The sequence below is a fragment of the Mesoplodon bidens genome, assembly GCF_964165515.1.
Source record: "Mesoplodon bidens genome assembly, chromosome: 2".
Lineage (NCBI taxonomy): Eukaryota > Metazoa > Chordata > Mammalia > Artiodactyla > Ziphiidae > Mesoplodon > Mesoplodon bidens.
The window spans coordinates 183,838,460-183,854,982 of NC_138177.1; positions in this window are offsets into that span (position 1 = coordinate 183,838,460).

Here is a 16,523-nt window from a genome sequence, read left to right on the forward strand (position 1 = left end):
TCCCCCTCCCCATATCCTCAAGTCCATTGTCAAGTAGGTCTGTGTCTTTATTCCTGTTTTACCACTAGGTTCTTCATGACTTTTTTTTTCCCTTAAATTCCATATATAGGTGTTAGCATATGGTATTTGTCTTTCTCTTTCTGACTTACTTCACTCTGTATGACAGACTCTGAGTCTATCAACCTCATTACAAATAGCTCAATTTCGTTTCTTTTTATGGCTGAGCAATATTCCATTGTATATATGTGCCACATCTTCTTTATCCATTCATCGGTTGATGGACACTTAGGTTGCTTCCATCTCTGGGCTATTGTGAATAGAGCTGCAATGAACATTTTGGTACATGACTCTATGAATTATGGCTTTCTCAGGGTATATGCCCAGTAGTGGGATTGCTGGGTCATGTGGTAGTTCTATTTGCAGTTTTTTAAGGAACCTCCATACTGTTCTCCATAGTGGCTGTACCAATTCACATTCACACCAGCAGTGCACGAGGGTTCCCTTTTCTCCACACCCTCTCCAGCATTTATTGTTTCTAGATTTCTTGATGATGGCCATTCTGACTGGTGTGAGATGATATCTCATTGTAGTTTTGATTTGCATTTCTCTAATGATTAATGATGTTGAGCATTCTTTCATGTGTTTGTTGGCAGTATGTATATCTTCTTTGGAGAAATGTCTATTTAGATCTTCTGCCCATTTTTGGATTGGGTTATTTGTTTTTTGCTATTGAGCTGCATGAGCTGCTTATAAATTTTGGAGATTAATCCTTTGTCAGTTGCTTCATTTGCAAATATTTTCTCTCATTCTGAGGGTTGTCTTTTCATCTTGTTTATGGTTTCCTTTGCTGTGCAAAAGCTTTGAAGTTTCATTAGGTCCCATTTGTTTATCTTTGTTTTTATTTCCATTTCTCTAGGAGGTGGGTCCAAAAGGATCTTGCTGTGATTTATGTCATAGAGTGTTCTGCCTATGTTTTCCTCTAAGAGTTTGATAGTTTCTGGCCTTACATTTAGGTCTTTAATCCATTTTGAGCTTATTTTTGTGTATGGTGTTATGGAGTGATCTAATCTCATACTTTTACATGTCCCTGTCCAGTTTTCCCAGCACCACTTATTGAAGAGGCTGTCCTTTCTCCACTGTACATTCCTGCCTCCTTTATCAAAGATAAGGTGACCTTATGTGTGTGGGTTTATCTCTGGGCTTTCTATCCCGTTCCATTGATCTATCTTTCTGTTTTTGTGCCAGTACCATACTGTCTTGATTACTGTAGCTTTGTAGTATAGTTTGAAGTTAGGGAGCCTGATTCCTCCAGCTCCATTTTTCGTTCTCAAGGTTGCTTTGGCTATTCAGGGTCTTTTGTGTTTCCATACAAATTGTGAAATTTTTTGTTCTAGCTCTGTGAAAAATGCCAGTAGTAGCTTGATACGGATTGCATTGAATCTGTAGATTGCTTTGAGTAGTAGAGTCATTTTCACAATGTTGATTCTTCTAATCCAGGAACATGGTATATCTCTCCATCTATTTGAATCATCTATAATTTCTTTCATCAGTGTCTCATAATTTTCTGCATACAGGTCTTTTGTCTCCTTAGGTAGGTTTATTCCTAGATATTTTATTCTTTTTGTTGCAATGGTAAATGGGAGTGTTTTCTTGATATCACTTTCAGATTTTTCATCATTAGTGTACAGGAATGCCAGAGATTTCTGTGCATTAATTTTGTATCCTGCTACTTTACCAAATTCATTGATTAGCTCTAGGAGTTTTCTGGTAGCATCTTTAGGATTCTCTATGTATAGTATCATGTCATCTGCAAACAGTGACAGTTTTACTTCTTCTTTTCTGATTTGGATTCCCTTTATTTCCTTTTTTTCTCTGATTGCTGTGGCTAAAACTTTCACAACTATGTTGAATAAGAGTGGTGAGAGTGGGCAACCTTGTCTTGTTCCTGATCTTAGTGGAAATGCTTTCAGTTTTTCACCATTGAGGATGATGTTAGCTGTGGGTTTGTCATATATGGCCTTTATGTTGAGGAAAGTTCCCTCTATGCCTACTTTCTGCAGGGTTTTTATCATAAATGGGTGTTGAATTTTGTCGAAAGCTTTCTCTGCATCTATTGAGATGATCATATGGTTTTTCTCCTTCAATTTGTTAATATGGTGTATCACATTGATTGATTTGCATATATTGAAGAATCCTTGCATTCCTGGAATAAACCCCACTTGATCATGGTGCATGATCTTTTTAATGTGCTGTTGGATTCTGTTTGTTAGTATTTTGTTGAGGATTTTTGCATCTATGTTCATCAGTGATATTGGCCTGTAGTTTTCTTTCTTTGTGACATCCTTGTCTGGTTTTTATATCAAGGTGATGGTGGCCTCATAGAATGAGTTTGGGAGTGTTCCTCCCTCTGCTATATTTTGGAAGAGTTGGAGAAGGATAGGTGTTAGCTCTTCTCTAAATGTTTGATAGAATTCGCCTGTGAAGCCATCTGGTCCTGGGCTGTTGTTTGTTGGAAGATTTTTAATCACAGTTTCAATTTCAGTGCTTGTGATTGGTCTGTTCATATTTTCTATTTCTTCCTGATTCAGTCTTGGTAGGTTGTGCATTTCTAAGAATTTGTCCATTTCTTCCAGGTTGTCCATTTTATTGGCATAGAGTTACTTGTAATAATGTCTCATGATCTTTTGTATTTCTGCAGTGTCAGTTGTTACTTCTCCTTATTCATTTCTAATTCTATTGATTTGAGTCTTCTCCCTTATTTTCTTGATGAGTCTGGCCAGTAGTTTATCAATTTTGTTTATCTTCTCAAAGAACCAGCTTTTAGTTTTATTGATCTTTGCTATCATTTCCTTCATTTCTTTTTCATTTATTTCTGATCTGATTTTTATGATTTCTTTCCTTCTGCTAACTTTGGGGGTTTTTTGTTCTTCTTTCTCTAATTGCTTTAGGTGCAGGGTCAGGTTGTTTACTCGAGATGTTTCCTGTTTCTTAAGGTGGGATTGTATTGCTATAAACTTCCCTCTTAGAACTGCTTTTGCTGCATCCCATAGGTTTTGGGTCGTCCTGTCTCCACTGTCAATTGTTTCTAGGTATTTTTTTATTTCCTCTTTGATTTCTTCAGTGATCACTTCGTTATTAAGTAGTGTATTGTTTAGCCTCCATGTGTTTGTATTTTTTACAGATCTTTTCCTGTAATTGATATCTAGTCTCATAGCATTGTAGTCGGAAAAGATACTTGATACAATTTCAATTTTCTTAAATTTACCTAGGCTTGATTTGTGACCCAAGATATGATCCATCCTGGAGAACGTTCCATGAGCACTTGAGAACAATGTGTATTCTGTTGGTTTTGGATGGAATGTCCTATAACTATCAATTAAGTCCATCTTGCTTAATGTATCATTTAAAGCTTGTGTTTCTTTATTTATTTTCATTTTGGATGATTTGTCCATTGGTGAAAGTGGGGTGTTAAATTGCCCTACTATGAATGTGTTACTGTCGATTTCCCCTTTTATGGCTGTTAGTATTTGCCTTTTGTATTGAGGTGCTCCTATGTTGTGTGCATAAATATTTACAATTGTTATATCTTTTTCTTGGATCGATCCCTTGATCATTATGTAGTGTCCTTCTTTGTCTCTTCTAATAGTCTTTATTTTAAAGTCTATTTTGTCTGATATGAGAATTGCTACTCCAGCTTTCTTTTGATTTCCATTTGCATGGAATATCTTTTTCCATCCCCTTACTTTTAGTCTGTATGTGTCTGTAGGTCTGAAGTGGATCTCTTGTAGAGAGCATATATATGGGTCTTGTTTTTGTATCCATTCAGCCAACCTGTGTCTTTTGGTTGGGTCATTTAATCCATTTTCATTTAAGGTAATTATCAATATGTATGTTCCTATTCCCATTTTCTTAATTGTTTTGGGTTCATTTTTGTAGTTGTTTTCCTTTGTTGTGTTTCTTGCCTAGAGAAGTTCCTTTAGCATTTGTTGTAAAGCTGGTTTGGTGCTGCTGAACTCTCTCAGCTTTTCCTTGTCTGTAAAAGTTTTAATGTCTCCATCAAATCTGAATGAGATCTGTGGTGGGTAGAGAAATCTTGGTTGCAGGGTTTTCTCCTTCCTCATTTTAAATATGTCCTGCCAGTCCCTTCTGGCTTGCAGAGTTTCTGCTGAAAGATCAGCTCTTAACCTGATGGGGATTCCCTTGTGTGTTATTTGTTGTTTTTCCCTTGCTGCTTTTAATATGTTTTCTTTGTGTTTAATTTTTGACAGTTTGATTAATATGTGTCTTGGCATGTTTCTCCTTGGATTTATTCTGTATGGGACTCTCTGTGCTTCCTGGACTTGATTAACTATTTCCTTTCCCATATTAGGGAAGTTTTCAACTATAATCTCTTCAAATGTTTTCTCAGTCCCTTTCTTTTTCTCTTCTTCTTCTGGAACCCTTATAATTCGAATGTTGGTGCATTTAATGTTGTCCCAGAGGTCTCTGAGACTGTCCTCAGTTCTTTTCATTCTTTATTCTGCTCTGCAGCAGTTATTTCCACTATTTTATCTTCCAGGTCACTTATCCGTTCTTCTGCCTCAGTTATTCTGCTATTGATCCCATCTAGAATATTTTTGATTTCATTTATTGTGTTGCTCATCGTTGCTTGAGTCATCTTTAGTTCTTCTAGGTCCTTGTTAAATGTTTCTTGCATTTTGTCTATTCTATTTCCAAGATTTTTGGGTCATCTTTACTATCATTATTCTGAATTCTTTTTCAGGTAGACTGCCTATTTCCTCTTCATTTGTTAGGTCTGGTGGGTTTTTATCTTGCTCCTTCACCTGCTGTGTGTTTTTCTGTCTTCTCATTTTGCTTATCTTACTTTGTTTGGGGTCTCTTTTTTGCAGGCTGCAGGTTTGTAGTTCCCGTTGTTTTTGGTGTCTGTCCCCAGTGGCTAAGTTTTTTTCAGTGGGTTGTGTAGTCTTCCTATTGGAGGGGACTAGTGCCTGTGTTCTGGTGGATGAGGCTGGGTCTTGTCTTTCTGGTGGGCAGGTCCACGTCTGGTGGTGTGTTTTGGGGTGTCTGTGGACTTATTATGATTTTAGGCAGCCTCTCTGCTAATGGGGGGGGGTTGTGTTCCTGTCTTGCTAGTTGTTTGGCATAGGGTGCACACCACTCTTAACAATAGATAAATCCAGCAGACTCGCAGGAGTCCCGCAGGCGCCCACGTGGACCGCAAGCGGGAGCCGAGCCCTAGCACCACCCGTTTGCCTGTCTGCCCGTGTGTGCCTCTCAGACCTTCCTGGGCCGCCCCGCTGTGCACTCGTTTATGCACGCCCCCCTGTACTACATTTTGTACTATGGTTTCAGAGGTCACTTTCACTGTCCTGAGGAACTGTGTGCTTTCTGAAGTGCACAAAGGTGACTGGTGATGGGCAGGTGACACTGAGATCCAGCCTTCTGGTGACCAAGCCGTGCAGATGGGAAAGTCCATAGGCAGGGGTACTTCTTTTTTGTCTAAGGCATCATGGGCAGATCTGCATCACCCCAGACAGGGCAGCCTTTCTAATCTACATGAAGGTACCACAGGGGCTGGAGTTAGTCAGGATGTTATAATTGATAATTTCCCATATTTCTTATGGCTTTAAAAGTGTAAATTATACTGGAGTTATCTGTTTTTTACATGGTAGTTGGGACTTAACTGTGAACTCATTTCTTTACAAATAGTACATCTTTTTTTTTTTTTTTTTTTTTTTTTTTTTTTGCAGTACGCAGGCCTCTCACCATTGTGGCCTCTCCTGCTGTGGAGCGCTGGCCCAGCAGCCATGGCTCATGGGCCCAGCTGCTCCGCGGAACGCGGGATCCTCCCTGACCAGGGCACAAACCCATGACCCCTGCATCAGCAGGTGGACTCTCAACCACTGCGCTACCAGGAAAGCCCACAAATAGTACATCTTCAATTTCCTTTCCAATGTTTTCTTTGTCATTGGCCAATTCAAGTTTTCTATTTCTTCTGTGGTCAATTTTGGCATCATTCATACTTTTTAAAAAATTGTCTCAGAGAAACAGAAGCATCATTACCTAAGGCAATGTTCCAGCTTTTTCATTTTTTTAGCAGTGTTGTATATGGGGCAAAAATACTTTAAACAAAGGAAATGCCCAGAGATTCTACTGTGGAATATGAATGAAGTGGAATATCATGTAGCCATGCAAAATAATGAATTGAATTAGATGGATTTTTGCAATGTCTCGTGACACATAAAGAGCGAGACTCAGAAGTGTTTACATAACATTATCCCAATTTGCAAAGTAAGCAATGACCAAGAACTCCTTCAGTGCATGGACCTGTAGCCACACTGCCAACCTGCATTTGAGTCTTACGTGAAATTGGTCACCTTCCTTAACCTCTCTGTACCTCTGATTCCTCACATGTAAAAATGGGAATAATAATGGCAGCTACCTCCAAGAGCTGTGAGGATTAAGTGGGAGTGAAGAGAAAGTAACGCTGAGAACATAGTACATACACTGTGAGAGTTCGCTATTGTTTTATGTGTGTATATCAGTATAAACACAAAAACAGATATGATCACATGAGCACACGAAAAATGTGTGAATGGATGTATACCGTATACCAAGTTGCCTGTGCAGAAGGGTGACTGGTGTGCAGAAAAATTTAAAAATGAAAAGACTTTAGATAAAAACAATGTGAAAGATAAGATTCCATTTATGTATATATATATATATAGATAGATAGATAGATAGATAGATATAATATTTGTGTGTAGAAATGGATGAAAGAATTGTCACCACACATATTAAAAACAAGGAACTTTAAGGCAATTCTGTAAAATGCAATGATGCAAAGAGATCATGTAGAGAAGACTCATTCATTTTTTTTTTAAAGGAAAAAGAGGAACAATTTCCACCAGTAGAATAAGTATATCCAAGGCAGGACACCAGAAGACCTATTTGCTGTATCTTCTTGAATGAAAGAAAAATTGACAAAATGTCCCCCTCTTATGAAAGCAACAACAACAATAAAAATGTGTGGAGGAGAGGGGAGGTGAGTTTTTCAGTATTGAGAGGTCAGAGAAAGCCTGTGCGTTTGCAAATTCTCTGTTGCTGTGCCCCGCCAGGCCTGTCTGATGAGGTCGGCAGTGCTCACGTCTCAGCCAGTCTAGCAAGTCTTCAGACCCAGCGCCTGCTCATGGGGCCAGGTGTTGTTGCCAATGGACCCCAAGGCAGGCACTTCATGAGCCCCGTGGGATCATCTGACAATTCCATCATCGTAGAGGGAGGAGGCACCATTATTACACGGCTATTTACAGACGAGGAAATGAAGGCTCAGAGAGGTTACATGGCTGGCCTGAGGCCACCTACGTGGAATGTGGAGTGTGCGCTGTGAAACAATGCGAAAATAAACCAAGACGCACACAAAATGTTCCTCTCTTCAGCCTCTTGAATAGTCTTAGTCCAGCTGGTTTGAAAGAGGCAAAAATTTCCAAACTGTGTTATTTATTTACCAAGATTATCTTGAACATCTTAAGAAATAGAACCGGTGAAAACAAGGTATTTATGAAACCCATGATGTTTCATTAATAAATATTTCGGAAGTATTTGGCCAGAAAATCTTCCCTGATTATTGCAAAACAAAGGCAAATATGCCCCTGAATTGAATCGATTTTTTTCTGAAAAGATTTTGTGGACCACAACCACATCTTGTAAAATTTCCCTGACCAGGCAGTTCTCTGCCACAGGGTAAAATCCGAAATCAGGACCATTCTTCAATACTCTCCAAACACCTCACTTTATCTTATAGAAGGTAATTTCATTTTGGAGTTGGCAATACTCTGAAATTGGCATGAATCCCAGGGACCCAGAAATGAAAGCACTTAAAATTTTGTGGCATCTGTTTTTATTAAAACTTGACATCGTTTATCAAATAATATTTATAGCAACCCCCTTCTCCAGTTCAAGAGGGGTCTGGGCTCTGGAGGAATCCTCACTTATTGGCTTAAATAATAAAACAGCCAGAAGCATATCCACGTCCTGAAACAACATGAGCTGGAGGAATTTCAAGTCCTGTAAACGTCCACTCTACACTGGTGCTCAATCCTAACACTCAGAATATACGTGCTCTGAAGCATGAGTTTTTACCTCGAGCACAGAGTTCCATCTATGGTGTAGACTGTATAAAACGTAGACAGTATCTATCAGCCTTATGTATTTTCTCATCTTCCAACCCTTGTATTAGCCTCCAAAAAGGCATTGAAATGGTTTTAAAAAGGTGAGCTGAATCCAGAGGGAACTCTATGGAGCTTTAGTCTGGCTGAACCCTGGTTCTTGGTAATTCTTAAGTGTCCCTTACAAGACCTATCTCTTGACAAGACCATCTTCTGGTGCCTTTGAAAACATGAGTAGCAATGACTATATTTCATGCCAGGATTTGCCAAGACACCAGGGTCAAACAACGTGGTCCTCTGTGCTGCTCCCAGGGTGTGAAGAGGGGGACTCACCTGCCGTGGGGCAGGGTGAGCCCTTCCCAGGAGCTCTGGTCTATTTTGTTTCATTCTCATCATTTGACTCTGCATGTGGCTTTTAATGTTCTTATGGTTGCATTGATTGATTTTTATATTTTCTGACTCCTCGGTTTTAGGTCCAAGACTATGAAGGAATTCACACACTTTCTTGTTCTATTTTTTAAGGTTTATGTTCTTATGTTAAAAGAGACATTAGGTAGCTAGAGATTTCAACTAATGGCATGTGTCATTTTTAATTATGAAATCTCACACATGCAAAAGACTATATGCAATATACATGCCATGTAAAGAATACTGAAAGAAATTCCCACATACCAGGGTGAATGGTCTCCATTGCCTAGGTAACCCTGAACGTATGTCTTGCCGTCAACCTTCCTCTCTCCCTGTCCTTAGCCCCCAGACAAACTTTTTCCATGATGTCTCTTCACCCCTTGCTTTTCTTTAGAGAATTACTAAATATCCACGTGTCTGTAAATGATATGCTTACTTTTGCATCTTTTAAACCAGTTACCCTTCCACCATGTCTTGCCCAAGCTACCGTCATCTCTCCCTTGGGTCATCAGGATAAACGTCTTCAGTTTCCATCCTTCCACTCATGCCTTCTCTCTGATGAAGACACTTATATGGCAGAGTTAAAGCCAAGCTCCTCATGGTGGCAGCTTTCCAAGCACCACCCATTTCCTCTGCCTTTGGAGCTCCCAGGTTTCCATTCACAGACCTCAGCTTCTGCTACTTTCTGTATTGCTCACTCTGGTCCCACCTTCTGGCCTCTTGCTATTCTTCCAACATCCTCAGCACCCTTCTATCTCAGGGCCTTTGCACATGCCGTTCTTTCTCTGTACCTAGAATGCCTTTCCCCCACTCTTTCTTCTTCATGGCTCAATCTTGCCTTCTTCGTGACACCTTTCAAATTAAAATTTAAATGATGCCCTTTCCTGTCTGCCTTCCTGCCCCCTGCTTCCATGGCACCATCTCCATCTGACAACTATTTAATTAATGTCTTTATTTCCACCAGAATGTAAGCTTTCTGGAGGCAGAGATTGTGTGTGTGTGTGTGTGTGTGTGTGTGTCTACAGTGTGTCTATACCTCTTGCTTTAGGAGAGTGCCTGACACATAGTAGACTCTCCACAGATAAATATTTTTCAAGAATGAACTGTATACATTCTTCTGTAACTTGACTTTTTTTGGCCTCAGCACAAATCATCCCTGCTGATACTTGTGTCTGTGCTTCTTTTGTTTCCATGGCTGTGTGTATTCCACAGTGTGTACACAACACACTTATGCATCCACAGTCCCTATTTCAGGGGTTCCCATTGTTTCTAGAACCAAGAATGTTGCCCGAAATAGGCTTGTATGTTTCTCTCAGTGAACATGGGCAACAGTTTCCAGAACTGTCCTCTCTGAGTCTATTTTAATCTACACTCCTGCTGAAATTCATTGTCTGGTAGATAATTGGGTGACTTCATCTTCCTTACTTTTGCCGGGGTTGTGGTGTTAACTCTAAATGCTGTGCCTTGACCATGAGCATCTTTTTTTTCTGAAAAAGTCCAAGCTAGCCTTAAAAACCAAGAGTCATGGACAGGGGTTGCCTGGACTGGATTGTCCTTCAGCGCCTTTTTGACATTCAGGGGAGGGCACACTCCAGCATTCATCATGATGATGGTTTCCAAGGCTTTCAGTCTTCTTGAGTTTGATTTCCCCAAGCTGCGCAGGGCCGCTGAGCCCTCCCTGCTAAAATTGATTTTTATCAGAACTACAATGTGTTTTCCAATTATCTTGCCCCCTGGCATCTTCAATTGTCTCCATCAATTCCACTCACTGAGTCTGCCTCTTTGGGGAACCATTCCCCCCTTCCACTCCAGTTCCCTGCATCCCTGTTTGCTCCCAGAAAATGCCTTCCACGTAATTCTTTTACAGCCTTATCATTGCTGTATGGAAGTTTATGGAAGAAAGATGAAGCTGACATGTGATGAAGAACCTGCAGAGAAATCCTTCGAGCCCTTGGTTTCCAGGAGACACACACATTCCTTCCGAGGAACGATGCTGAGATGGTTGTACTCTGTAGATCCAACATTTTTGCTATAATTCAGGGACATCTGCCAGATTTATTGACTGGTTCGACAGACAAACTGGGGAACCATTTTCTGCTCCAAATCATCTTAAGCTTTGGAAAGTGACACGCTATTTTATAAGTGTGCATGAGAGCCTCACAACTTTCAAAAATGGAAAAGGAAAGTGATGAAGTTGTCTCCAATGTCTTTATAGATGCACTTGGATATTGACTTGACTGCTGTAAACAAGAGATGCCAAATAATACCAGCCAAAATAACAATTCGTATATTTCCTTCCCACAAAGTGCAGGACTCAAACCTCTTGTCTGTTACTGGGCATCCCTCCAAAGTCACTGTGATACTCTTGTCCTCAGTGGTGACAGGGAGAGAGCCAAGCAGTGGGAGCTTCCTTGAAGGCACAACTTGGAATCTGGACGTGTCACATCCATGCATGGCTTCTCCTAGAAACACGGGAGGCTGGAGAGTTAACCTGCAGCCAGGTGGTGGTCGTGTCCCAGGATGAACACTATTACTCCGGATTAGGGAAGTAGAGTGAAGACCTGCCATGACAGAGAACACAAGGGTTCCTCGTCCCCCTTCCATCCAGGCTCTGTGTCCGCCCTCTGGCTGGTTAAGGAGGAAGCAGAACCTGCTATTCTGTGGGCTCTAGGAGGAGAAAGTAGACCCACTTCCCAGCTCTGTTGCTCCCCAGACACAGGCTTTGGGCACATGGTCCAAACTTGACTCCTCAGTTGCCTCATCTGTTAAATGGAACTATTTACCCTCCATTACAGAAGTGGCCTCTTGTTTGAATGGGTCTCTCTGGCATGTTGTATGTACCCCCATAGTTCTAGATTCTTGTTAATTTTATTAAGAATATTCACAGCTGAGGCAAGTGTGGTCATCCATCGTGTCGGCCCCCTGCACAGGGAAGCAGTGTCCCCATGGATGCATTGCTTGAGCTAAGACAAGGCGTCCTGTTCTCCGCAAGTCTTTAGTTTGAACAGAGCCTAGAAAATCTGAATGCTAGGATCTCTCTTGGTTTTAATCGTATCTCAGGAAATACCAGTAAAGTGTTATCTGTCCCTGAAAAATACTTTGATGTTATATAATAGGGTTCAAAGTATCCTTTTGATCAGAAATAGTTATTACTCACTTTTCACCACTTGGTCCTGGGCCTACGTGGCAATTAAATATTCAATAGCATATCTTTCTTAGAGAAGAACCATGCCCCCAGCAGGGGTAGCATGTGCCTTACTTTCTTGGACTACCCCATGGGTTATAAAGAGAAGCATGACACTTAATGTTTGACATTGGTGTTGGAGTCAAATCTGGGTTCACATTTTGTCTCACTGATAGTTGTGTGTCTCTGGGCAAATTATTTCACTCTCTGGGCCTCAGTGTCCTCATCTTTAAAATGGGCACAATGATAACATTCACCTTACAAGGCTGTGAAAGCAGGCATAGACATTGTGGATGTTGGAACACAGAGAAGAGAACCTGGTACACAGCAAGTCCTCAGTAAATGTTAGTAAGCTAATGTGAAACTCTTAGAATCTTGGCATTTGGGAGTGGGTGAGATGGTCACCTCCTGCCCCCCCCAGTGGTAGGAGGGGAAGTAGATGCAGCCCCTTTTGGCCAAATACCTTTCCTGGGGGATGTGTTTAGGGTTCCTTGTATCATCATGGTACCCAGCACTGGGCAGGGCTGCCCTTTTCTTCATGTGGTCCCAGCCCAGAAAAAAAGTGTTGCCAGGGTCCCAGGGCTCCCCAAGCTCAGTTCCAAGGAGGTTGGAACTTGCCCCTTCTTCCAGGTTTCTGCTTGTCTCTTGTTGCATTGGACATCCCGGCCTTGGACCCTGAGCCACCACCTGTTGCATCTCTGTATCCGCTTCCTGGAGGCCCTGACCCCTTTTGGGCTCTGCTGTCTCTGTCTGAGACCCTGGCTCTCCTGCTCTGGGCTGTTACCATGCCTCAGAAGAAAGGCAGTCCAGTCCTAGGGCCGCCGATGGCAATGGAAGGTGTCCCTCCTTCTCCTGTCAGCTCATCTTTGCTGTCCTGGATGAAACACACGTGTGTGTGTGTTGATGTGGGTAGTCATCAGTAAAAGGCCTGTGCTCAGGTATGGTGGTTTAATGGAGCCAGACTCCTGACTCACACGATTTTACTTCACATCCAGCAAAATCCAAGGTTCCAGAATTAATTGGTAGGGCTTCCTGGTTAAGAGAATAAACTCTGGATTAGGCCACCTGGTTCTGCCCAATAATGGGATGACCTTGAACCAATTACTTAGCATCCCTGTGATGAGTTTCCTCATCTGCAAGACTGCAGACCATAGTAACACTCACTTCACGGGGATTTTTTAGAATTAAATGAGATGATATATGAAAACACTTAGGACATTTTCTGGCATACAGTAAGTGATAAATAAGTGTTACCTACTGTTATCATCACAATGAGCAAAACTTTGATACTTCAGTAACCTCTCAATTTCAGGTGTGGTAGGCATCTTGGGCTGCTGTAACAAAGTATCACAGAGTGGCTTTGACAACAGGAATTTGTTGTCTTACAGTCCTGGATGCTGGAAGTCTACGATCAAGGTGTCGGCAGGGGCAGGGTTAGTTTTTCCCGAGGCCTCTCTCCTTGATGGGTAGATGGCTGTCTTCTCCCCTTGTCCTCATGGTCGTCCTTCTGTGCGGGTCTGTGTCCTAATCTTCTCTTCTTATAAGGACACCAGCCACATTGGATTGGGACCCACCATAATGACTTCATTTTAACTAGACTATCTCTATAAAGACCCAATCTCCAGATATGGTCATATTCGAATGTACAGGGGTTTAGGACGCCAACGTATGACTTTGATGGAGACATGATTCAATCCATACCATCAGGTTTTGGGGATTTAGATTTGCTTAACGGATGTGTTTGACTGGCACTTTCTTTCCCCTAGAAACTTTTATGTATATCTTTTCTTAATTAAAAAAAGAAAAAAATCCAAGAGTTTTCCCCTTCCTTATGCAAATATGATTTGCTTTCAGATGAGAATAGAATAATAGAAAATGGAATCTGCAGCATTAGAGATAAAAATGGTAATAAGTTTTAATAGTTCATTTTGGTTTTCAGTATTAAAATGAACTTGGAGAAGATGGTACTACATCTCAGAGTTATTAGATCTCCAGTCACACTGCAGACAGCTGTAGAACTTCCAAAACAAAACAAAACAAAAACACCAAAAAGCTAAGACCTCCGGGCATTCTTTAACATCAGCTGTCAGCTCTGACACTGTACTGGGCACCGGTACTGTGTGGCAGCTAATAAGGCAATGAGCTGAAACTGGTTATTGGTCATTGATTTAAAGCACAAGCATGTAGATTAAAACAGAGCCTCTGAGAATCCATCTTATAAACTGAGGATATCTGTCATGGGACAGTAAAGTCTAAAGTGGGAAGGAGAAGGTTGGTAAGGTCCAAGGGAGCCATCACAGTATTTAAATTCTTAAAAGGTAATTGTCTGACTTGGCTGCAGGGTAACAAAAGACAGGAGGAAGTAAGGAAAGATGACACCAGGGACGGGTCTGGTGATGGTCCCCTCCCCTGGGGTCCTTGTTCTGTGACATAGTACAGACACACCTCTTGAGGTAGAGGAAACATCAGGGGATATTGACCTCCACCTTGACATTACTCGTACAAATTTGTACCTTCACATGGATTTTCACTGTAAGATTGAGTATGTTTCTCCAAAGAATAAAAGATCCTGAAGAAGTAAAATCATTATAGTTCTAAGTCTTTAAAATTACAGCATAAACAGAGCTCTGGAGCAATCCTTTTAATAGAAATTAACTTATAAGGTGCAAATCCTTTACCAGCTACTCACTGTCCGATGGATTAAAACAGAGCATCCGGGGAGCCTTTCTGAGCTGCCATTTCCAAAGTCCACATCTAACAGTTCCATCCCTGCTCAAGCCCAGACATTTCATTCCTCCCCAGGGCCAAGGCCTCTCTCATCTGCAAGGCCCATTCGAGCAGCTTTTCAAAAGCTTGTTGCCCTGTCCTATCCACTTCTCACCCTCAGATTTCATCTCAGGCAATCAGGTGTCTCAGCTCCAAATGCCTGACAGCTTCTTGAGGAGAAACACCACATCTTTTCACAGTGGTGCCTGAAATCTGTAAGAATGGAAGTTGATGTTTGTACAGAGTGCACTGGGCTATTTTTACAGCTGTGTGCAGAGTATTCTGGAAGAAACAGCCCTTGGAGCAGAGAGCAGGATAGCATTCAGCACTCTAGGTATTCAGATTATGGTTTCTGGTGGAAGCTTCTGGGTTGTTGACAATGAAGGGAGTTGATGTAGGGGTGGGGCGGCCGAGAGAGGTGCAGAAAATTGCTAAGCCAGCTGGGGAAAAGAGGAGACAGGAATCTGGGTGGGAAAGCACGCAGTCCAAGGACCCCAGATCCTGGGGAGGGGATGCACGATGAATCAGAAGCTGTGAATAGGTGCCATGAAATGTCAGCATGTTTGTTTCCTTATAAAGACACACCTGCAGGGGCAGAGAAACCAGTGATCACGTCAACACACAGGGGTTGGGAGAGGGCTGGTGGGAGGCAGCTGTGGTCACGGGTGAGGATGGGGACAGCCCGCAGGAAGGTGGCAGGAGGGCTCGGTGGTCTGGATCGGGGGATCTACTCAGAGCTCATTTATTCCCATGTCTTTTCCCCCATGCCGTGCCCCTGGGGACACAGAGGGCATTTGTGAACATCTTGTGGGTGTAGCCCATGGCTCCTTAGGGAAGCAGCTTTGCATGATGAAAGAATAATTCAGAGTCACACGTCTCTCGCTGCTCACCTGTGGGCGCGACTGAAATATGTTTGAGTGAAGCCTGGTCTCACTTATGAATGAATGGAAACATTGCCATCTTCAGTGCTGCTGTGCTGACGTTTAGACAGTTCTAAAAAGATCTGATGGAAAAACGCATTTCTCTTCATTTCCTGTCCATCCTGCAAATGACACCTGTCTCCTCCTCCTCCTCCTCCTCCCCTCCACCCCTCCTTCTCCCCTCCTTCTCCTCCCCTCCCCTCCTCCCCCTCCTCCCCCTCCTCCTCCCCTCCTTCTCCCCTCCTCCTCCCCCTCCCCCTCTTCCTCCCCTCCCCCTCCCCCTCCCCCTCCTCCTCTTCTTCTCCTCCTCCCCCTCCTCCTCCTCCCTTTCTTCTCCTCCTCCCCCTCCTCCTCCCCTCCCCCTCCTCCTCCTCCTCTCCTTCTTCCCTCCTCCTCCTCCCCTCTTCCTTAAGTTCCCTGAGCTCAGGCAAAGACAGCCTCTTTAATGCTCCCCTAAGATGTCATGGGGTGACCTCCCTGTTCCTGCTATTGAATGCCTTCCTCTCACCTCTTCACCTGCTCAAAAGGTGTTCACCTCCTTTCTTCCAGGTCCTCCATGCAGCCTGGCTGGAAGATCTCACCTTCTTTGTGCCTCCTGTGCCTCCTTTATTGAAGTTACATTGCACCTCCCCCAGAACGGTACCCTTGGGCAATATTTACATGAGTGGTCACGTGGTGTCTCCACCCCTATTTAGACTGTAAGCACATTGGGACCAAAAGAAGCATCTTGTAATATTTGTAAGCACCTCTTGAAACACTTCTTTGAGACCTCAGGATGCTCATCCAATGCATACACAGTGGACCTTCCAATTTTGCTGTGTTCCAGAAAGAATCTGCCCCATAGTTGATCAAGACCATGTCCTCTAGACACTTATCCAAGATGTGATAGGGAATTGAGTAGGGGTGTCCTGTCATTCAAGAGTGTTCCTGGGATTGACCAGAGGGCAGTCCCCAGCCCTGCCAACCCAGTTTGCTCACCCTGCTCTCAGATTGCAATCAGGGAAAGTGTGAGCCCTCATGGTGCCATTCCTTGGGAGTGGGGTGGGGGTATTGGATGCTGCCTGTGGCTTGAGCCCAGCC